Raw genomic sequence first — 9755 nt, forward strand, 5'->3', positions numbered from 1 at the left:
TTCTATAATACGCTACCGTGGCTGTTCGTTTGTCTGTCCAGGATTTTAAATCACCTGTAGCTCCCAAATCGTTTCACCTATTGACTTGAAATTTGGTACACATACAGTGGTGTGAAAAACTATTTGCCCCCTTCCTGATTTCTTATTCTTTTGCATGTTTGTCACACAAAATGTTTCTGATCATCAAACACATTTAACCATTAGTCAAATATAACACAAGTAAACACAAAATGCAGTTTGTAAATGGTGGTTTTTATTATTTAGGGAGGAAAAAAAAATCCAAACCTACATGGCCCTGTGTGAAAAAGTAATTGCCCCCTGAACCTAATAACTGGTTGGGCCACCCTTAGCAGCAATAACTGCAATCAAGCGTTTGCGATAACTTGCAATGAGTCTTTTACAGCGCTCTGGAGGAATTTTGGCCCACTCATCTTTGCAAAATTGTTGTAATTCAGCTTTATTTGAGGGTTTTCTAGCATGAACCGCCTTTTTAAGGTCATGCCATAGCATCTCAATTGGATTCAGGTCAGGACTTTGACTAGGCCACTCCAAAGTCTTCATTTTGTTTTTCTTCAGCCATTCAGAGGTGGATTTGCTGGTGTGTTTTGGGTCATTGTCCTGTTGCAGCACCCAAGATCGCTTCAGCTTGAGTTGACGAACAGATGGCCGGACATTCTCCTTCAGGATTTTTTGGTAGACAGTAGAATTCATGGTTCCATCTATCACAGCAAGCCTTCCAGGTCCTGAAGCAGCAAAACAACCCCAGACCATCACACTACCACCACCATATTTTACTGTTGGTATGATGTTCTTTTTCTGAAATGCTGTGTTCCTTTTACGCCAGATGTAACGGGACATTTGCCTTCCAAAAAGTTCAACTTTTGACTCATCAGTCCACAAGGTATTTTCCCAAAAGTCTTGGCAATCATTGAGATGTTTCTTAGCAAAATTGAGACGAGCCCTAATGTTCTTTTGCTTAACAGTGGTTTGCGTCTTGGAAATCTGCCATGCAGGCCGTTTTTGCCCAGTCTCTTTCTTATGGTGGAGTCGTGAACACTGACCTTAATTGAGGCAAGTGAGGCCTGCAGTTCTTTAGACGTTGTCCTGGGGTCTTTTGTGACATCTCGGATGAGTCGTCTCTGTGCTCTTGGGGTAATTTTGGTCGGCCGGCCACTCCTGGGAAGGTTCACCACTGTTCCATGTTTTTGCCATTTGTGGATAATGGCTCTCACTGTGGTTCGCTGGAGTCCCAAAGCTTTAGAAATGGCTTTATAACCTTTACCAGACTGATAGATCTCAATTACTTCTGTTCTCATTTGTTCCTGAATTTCTTTGGATCTTGGCATGATGTCTAGCTTTTGAGGTGCTTTTGGTCTACTTCTCTGTGTCAGGCAGCTCCTATTTAAGTGATTTCTTGATTGAAACAGGTGTGGCAGTAATCAGGCCTGGGGGTGGCTACGGAAATTGAACTCAGGTGTGATACACCACAGTTAGGTTATTTTTTAACAAGGGGGCAATTACTTTTTCACACAGGGCCATGTAGGTTTGGATTTTTTTTCTCCCTAAATAATAAAAACCATCATTTAAAAACTGCATTTTGTGTTTACTTGTGTTATATTTGACTAATGGTTAAATGTGTTTGATGATCAGAAACATTTTGTGTGACAAACATGCAAAAGAATAAGAAATCAGGAAGGGGGCAAATAGTTTTTCACACCACTGTATACTATGTGACGTCTACTAGTCGCTTTCGGGGTGATGATTTTATTACTCATTTTATTTTATTATAGAATCAACTCTCGGCAGCATGCGGTGCATGCATACGGGCGCCGTTCTCATTCCCTACCACCTTCGCTAAATCATTCTTGAGGCAGATTGAAGACTTAAGTGCCAGATTAAGTGAAAGGTTAAAGAAAACATACTAAGTAATTGCAGCACAAAAACTAATTTAATCAGTTTTAACGCGAAAAGATGCCGACGAAACAAGAGAAGCAGCGGGCCGCTAGGGCGGAGTAAAGAAGAGCAGCTCAGGAAGCAGCAAGCGCATCAAACTCTGAGCAAACGAACGCTAAACGTACAGAGAAAGAGGAGGAATACTATGAACGCTCAAGTCAAGTGTATTCACTGCACATTATCGTGCTATGCGCCGTTACTATAATACCTTATAAACAGTGGTAAGTCTGTGAGATTTGAGGCATTCTGACAAAGGCTACACATTAACAATACAAAAGGGGAAAGTAGAGTAATACAGGTGCTGGTCATAAAATTAAAATATCATGACAAAGTTGATTTTATTTCAGTAATTCCATTCAAAAAGTGAAACTTGTATGTTACATTCATTCATTACACACAGACTGATGTATTTCAAATGTTGATTTCTTTTAATGTTGATGATTATAACTGACAACTAATGAAAGTCCCAAATTCATTATCTCGGAAAATTAGAATATCAATTAAGACCAATGCAAAAAAAGGATTTTTAGAAATGTTAGCCAACTGAAAGGTATAAACGTGAAAACTATGAGCATGTACAGCACTCAATATTTAGTTGGGGCTCCTTTGGCCTGGATTACTGCAGCAATGCGGCGTAGAAAATCTATGGGGTATTGTGAAGAGGAAGATGCAATACGCCAGACCCAACAATTCAGAAGAGCTGAAGGCCACTATCAGAGCAACATGGGCTCTCATAACACCTGAGCAGTGCCACAGACTGATGGACTCCATGCCACGCTGCAGAAGACGATACCAGAGACACGTTAAAGGATATTTATGTCAATTTACCTCAATATAAAAATGAGATCAGCGTGCCCAAAAATGTTGGAGGCCCTCGCTTTTGCGCTTGTACTGCACATTCGTTTCTCTTTGCAAGAACCAACAGTAGTCACCCATCATGCTCGGAGTGAATTTTTCCCGATATCGGTTTCCCATCACCTTTATATCTTGATGAAATCTTTCCCTATACTCATCTCTGACATCGCTTAGATTTGGTGGAAAAAAAAGTCGAGATGAGAATGTCACAAATGCGTGTTCAGTGACATTCTGGTTCCCGTGAGCTGATTCGCTTTCAGCATATTCTCCACAAGCTCAGCATACAGTAATTCTCTGCTCTGTGACTGTCACGAAAATTCTGGACAACCTGCACGAATGAAGGTGTTGATTCAGTTGGCTTCAGTTTCCTTTTGAACTCCTCGTCCAGCATCAGTTCACGTATTTCACGGCCAACAAAAACACCTTCCTTCATTTTGGCTTCACTTTTCTCGAGACCAAACTTATTTCTTAAATGCTGAAACACGTCGCCTTTACTATCCAGTCACCCTAGTTGTCCAAGACCTGGAACATCATAACTAAAAAAAAAAAATGGGACGTGTTGCTGGATGAAAACAGTTTTCAGATGTGGAGTCCAAGTGCAGGTGAAAGAATCCCAGTAGCAAAATGCTTGTTGACCAGTGGTATTTATATTTAAGCGCCTTCTTCTTGATGACCATATTGGTGAATCTTTCAGAACTCAGATTTGTTTGTCCTGCTGTCTAATTCACTTGTCATTAGTTGTCATTATGTCCCCTTTTAGTGCTGTGGCCAGAACTGCACAAAATACGCCCGATGTGCTCTCATTAGTGACACCTGGAGGCTAAACAGAATATTCCTTGATTTATATTCAACACATTTTTCAATATACGCTAACATCTTATTCGTCCTTTCCTTATTGTCTGAGAAACGAGAATGTTGTCACAATATAAACCCCCTATATCCATTTTAGGGATTTAATTCTGTAGGTCAGTGTTATTCTTCTTGCATTTATAATTAACTAGCTGAAATCCCCTGCGTTGCCTGGGAGGAAAATTTTATTATATTTTTTTTTAATTGTTTGAGAAAAATCTCTCTCTCTCTCTATAATAATCTTGGGACGAGACGAGACTTTTTTCCTGCGACGAGACGTGATCTTTTGAAGAGAGGCAGAGAGACACTTTCACGTCCCGCGAGACGGACAAGTCAAGTCATACTTACAACATTTGGAAGCAAGTCCCGTGATACACATGCAGAGCAGGTTAGAGACAATGGAAGAAGGAAAATTCGAAAGTCTCAAAAAAAAGAGTAAAGATCGCATTAGCACAAACAAACGGAAAATATTGCTCGGTGAAATAACGGAGGGGCGGCACGGTAGCGCTGCTGCCTCGCAGTTAGGAGACCTGGGTTCGCTTCCCGGGTCCTCCCTGCATGGAGTTTCCATGTTCTCCCCGTGTCTGCGTGGGTTTCCTCCCACAGTCCAAAGACATGCAGGTTAGGTGAACTGGCGATCCTAAATTGTCCCTGGTGTGTGCTTGGTGTGTGGGTGCGTGCGTATGTGCGTGCCCTGCCTAGGGTTTGTTTCCTGCCTTGCACCCTGTGTTGTCTGGGATTGGCTCCAGCAGACCCTGTAGTTGGGATATAGCGGGTTGGATAATGGATAGATGGATGGATGAAATAACGGAACAGCTAAAAGTAATCGAATAATGTTTGAGGATGTCTGTGAGACAAAAGGTTTCTCATTGTATCACCATTCAAGAGGGGTTTTGGAGGAGCGGGTGTGTCTCTTTGGGGTGCATTCAGCCCCCCTCTTCACATGATGCTAGGCGTTGTTCTTGGTGGGGGGTGGGGGGGAACGGGTATTGGCGAGGAAAGCGCCTAGTATAAGTAAAAAGAAAACCCAACTTGACAGATTCATTTTTGTTTTGTGGTGTAGTAATAAGTTTTTACGTGCAGAATTCTTGACGACGAAAAAAAATGTCAATTAAATTAATATTATTATTAGGTTAATTTAATTCTGTTACTGCTACTACATTGTTACAATAAGAATAATGCAAGATGAAAATATAGCTAACAAAAACAAATATTTAACAACAAACAAATAATACAACTACGTATTTTTCATGATAAAACTATCGGTTGCTTTTACGGAACACACCAGAAACGTTCCGAGCATCAACTAGATGATAACAGACATACAAGATGGCAAGATTGTTACAGTCTGCTTCATATATAAGACTGTGGATGATTGTTGGAGACGTCTTCATTGGAAGGTGCTTTGTGGAATAAAAACTCTTTATCCATCCATCCATTTTCCAACCCGCTGAATCCGAACACAGGGTCACGGGGGTCTGCTGGAGCCAATCCCAGCCAACAAAGGGCACAAGGCAGGAACCAATCCCGGGCAGGGTGCCAACCCACCGCAGGACACACACAAACACACCCACACACCAAGCACACACTAGGGCCAATTTAGAATTGCCAATCCACCTAATCTGCATGTTTTTGGACTGTGGGAGGAAACCGGAGCGCCCGGAGGAAACCCACGCAGACACGGGGAGAACATGCAAACTCCACGCAGTAAAAACTCTTTATTGTATTTATATTCTTACTTTGTGGATTGTCCTAGAGAAGTCTGTCATTATGCAGCTAAATGTCCACCTCAATAAACCTGCCATTCTTGATCAGTTTCAGTCGGGTTTCACAACATATCGCAGTACAGAACCTGCACTCATTAAACGTAGTCCGTGACTTGCGGGTAAATGCAGACAGAGGCCGTCTATCTGCTCTCGTCCTCTTAGATCTGAGTGCCACCTTTGATACCACTGATCACAGAATTCTTAGAAATCGCCTTAGTCAATGGGTGGACCTCTCAGGCAGGGTCTTAAATTGGTTTGAGTCCTACCTGGTAGGGAGAAAATTCTTTGTCAGTTGTGGTGATTATACTTCAAAGACCCCCGATATTCTATATGGTGGTCCACAAGGCTCTATCCTGGGTCCGCTGGTCTTTTTGATTTATGCTTCCGTTAGGTCAGATTATCTCGGGGCATCACGTGAGCTACTACAGCTATGCTGAAGACACAACTGTATTTATCAATAGCGCCTGATGACCCCGACTCTCTTGATTCACTGGCCCCAATGTTTTACTTGTGTTTCTGAATGGATGAGTAGTAATTTTCTCAAACTAAATAAAGAGAAAACAGAAATTTTAGTGATTGGCAAAAATAGATATAATGAGGGTATTAGAAATAAACTTGATGCATTAGGATTAAAAGTGAAGACGGAGGTAAAGAATTTAGGGGGAACTATTAACTCTGAGCTGAATTTTAAATTGCATATTAATCAGATTACTAGGACAGCATTTTTTCACTTAAGAAACATATTGGCAAAAGTTAGAGCTTTTAGAACATTGCAAGATGCTGAGAAATTAGTTCACGCTTTCCTTTTCAGTCAGCTAGATTACTTACTGTAATACACTCCTCATTTATGTTATTGAGGTCATTTATGTTAGGTAGAATGCCTAGAGGGGGCTGGCTGGGTGGTCTCGTGGCCATGGAGCCCCTGCAGATTTTATTTTATTTTTTTCTTCAGCCGTCTTCTCTCCTCCCTGGTCATCGGACCTTACTTTTAGTCAGTCAGTCATTTTTCCCAACCCGCTATATCCTAATTACAGGTTCACAGGAGTCTGCTGGAGCCAATCCTAGCCAGAACAGAGTGCAAGGCAGGAAAAAATTCCAGGCAGGGTGCCAGCCCACACACACCAAGCACACACTCGGGACAATTTAGGATCGCCAATGCACCAAACCTGCATGTCTTTGGACTGTGGGAGGAAACCCACGCAGACACGGGGAGAACATGGAAACTCCACGCAGGGAGGACCCGGGAAGCGCACCCAGGTCTCCTTACTGTGAGGCAGCAGCGCTACTACTACGCCACCGTGCCACCCCACCTTACTTTTATTCTATGTTAATTAGTGTTCCCTAATTCTATTTTCTTATTTATTTTGTCTTTTTTCTCTTTCTTCATCATGTAAAGCACTTTGAGCTCCATCATTTGTATGAAAATGTGCTACAGAAATAAATGATGATGTTGTTGTATTGCTGTTTCTGGCGGCTCTCTGGCACCCCCTTGTGGTTACTAAGCATCAACTGGATGATAACATACATACAAGACTGCAAGATTGTTACACTCTGCTTTATATGTAAGATTGTGGCTGATTGTTGGGAGACATGTTCATTGGAAGGTGCTTTGTAGAATAGAACTTTGTAGGTGCTTTGTAGAATAAAACTCTCTATCCATATTACTAATTAGTAATATGGATATTACTATGGATAGTAATATCCATATTACTAATATGGATCCATCCATCCATCCATCCATTCTCCAACCCGCTGAATCCGAACACAGGGTCACGGGGGTCTGCTGGAGCCAATCCCAGCCAACACAGGGCACAAGGCAGGAAACAATCCCAGGCAGGGTGCCAACCCACCGCAGGACACACACAAACACACCCACACTAGGGCCAATTTAGAATCGCCAATCCACCTAACCTGCATGTCTTTGGACTGTGGGAGGAAACCGGAGCGCCCGGAGGAAACCCACGCAGACACGGGGAGAACATGCAAACTCCACACAGGTAGGACCCGGGAAGCGAACCCAGGTCCCCAGATCTCCCAACTGCGAGGCAGCAGCGCTACCCACTGCGCCACCGTGCCGCCTTACTAATATGGATAAAACTCTTTATCCATATTACTAACGGATGCATCGAGGCACACGCGCACTGCGACTCAGCGCCCCAGAGTCAAACCCAGCATCGAAGCGCACGCGCACCGCCATATTGTGAGTGGCACTGCTGCGGAGTGAAGTAATGAATAATGTACTGCTTGGGATTGTACAAACTGCTGTACACTCCAAACCAAATCCTGGGGGATTACATTTCATAGGTAAGGCTGAACAATTGTTGTGGTTATATTTGGCCATTAGAAAATCCCGTTTGCAGGCTCACGGACGCATATTGATAAAAACAATGGATGAAGGCGCCTACAACGCGCTTCTCAAACGGCAGAAGCAAAGGAAAGAAATCAACGATTGGAAGAACGACAGACAGCCGCCAGTTAGCTGACAACGCATTCTATAACGTTGGGCAGCAGTTGTATTGTGACCTGAGAGGAAGATGAGACAGGCTATAAGTAATAATCTTTAACAGATCCTTTACTAAGATCGTTTTCCAGAGTACACGTTACACAGCTCCCCAATACCCATAATTCCGTATTACTACGGAATCCCCAAAGCTCCAGACTACAATATACTACAGCATATTTGAATCACATTACAGTAATTCAGTATTAACAGTAAGTGCAATTATAATTCCTAACAGTAAACAACGTATAGCTAACGACACAGCCACAGAAAAATCATAAACAAGACCAGATGGATAAAAACAATAAACGAACGCTCCTTATTAAAAGTAAGTGCAATTATAATTCCACACAGTGAATGCGGCGTCTATCTATACAGTATATGTGTATGTATTTACGAGTCATGGCTCAAAACGGAAACAGCTTTACTACAAATATATTTCTTTCATTAAATGAGAACTTTCCCAAGACGCTCCCAGCCTCCATGCTCTTACACCCCTACATAGATTGGAAGGAACAGAAAGTAACTGCCATTCTTAGATTTGTGATTCTTTAGATAATCGGGGCTTACTGGTTGTATTTATATTCTTACATTGTGGACTGTATTGCTGTGTCTAGGGGGCTCTCTGGCTCCCCCTTGTGGTTACTAAACGTCAACTGGATGATAACATACAGTGGTGTGAAAAACTATTTGCCCCCTTCCTGATTTCTTATTCTTTTGCATGTTTGTCACACAAAATGTTTCTGATCATCAAACACATTTAACCATTAGTCAAATATAACACAAGTAAACACAAAATGCAGTTTTTAAATGATGGTGTTTATTATTTAGGGAGAAAAAAAATCCAAACCTACATGGCCCTGTGTGAAAAAGTAATTGCCCCCTTGTTAAAAAATAACCTAACTGTGGTGTATCACACCTGAGTTCAATTTCCATAGCCACCCCCAGGCCTGATTACTGCCACACCTGTTTCAATCAAGAAATCACTTAAATAGGAGCTGCCTGACACAGAGAAGTAGACCAAAAGCACCTCAAAAGCTAGACATCATGCCAAGATCCAAAGAAATTCAGGAACAAATGAGAACAGAAGTAATTGAGATCTATCAGTCTGGTAAAGGTTATAAAGCCATTTCTAAAGCTTTGGGACTCCAGCGAACCACAGTGAGAGCCATTATCCACAAATGGCAAAAACATGGAACAGTGGTGAACCTTCCCAGGAGTGGCCGGCCGACCAAAATTACCCCAAGAGCGCAGAGACGACTCATCCAAGAGGTCACAAAAGACCCCAGGACAACGTCTAAAGAACTGCAGGCCTCACTTGCCTCAATTAAGGTCAGTGTTCACCACTCCACCATAAGAAAGAGACTGGGCAAAAACGGCCTGCATGGCAGATTTCCAAGACGCAAACCGCTGTTAAGCAAAAAGAACATTAGGGCTCGTCTCAATTTTGCTAAGAAACGTCTCAATGATTGCCAAGACTTTTGGGAAAATACCTTGTGGACTGATGAGTCAAAAGTTGAACTTTTTGGAAGGCAAATGTCCCGTTACATCTGGCGTAAAAGGAACACGGCATTTCAGAAAAAGAACATCATACCAACAGTAAAATATGGTGGTGGTAGTGTGATGGTCTGGGGTTGTTTTGCTGCTTCAGGACCTGGAAGGCTTGCTGTGATAGATGGAACCATGAATTCTACTGTCTACCAAAAAATCCTGAAGGAGAATGTCCGGCCATCTGTTCGTCAACTCAAGCTGAAGCGATCTTGGGTGCTGCAACAGGACAATGACCCAAAACACACCAGCAAATCCACCTCTGAATGGCTGAAGAAAAACAA

This window comes from Erpetoichthys calabaricus, chromosome 17, assembly GCF_900747795.2.
Source record: "Erpetoichthys calabaricus chromosome 17, fErpCal1.3, whole genome shotgun sequence".
Lineage (NCBI taxonomy): Eukaryota > Metazoa > Chordata > Cladistia > Polypteriformes > Polypteridae > Erpetoichthys > Erpetoichthys calabaricus.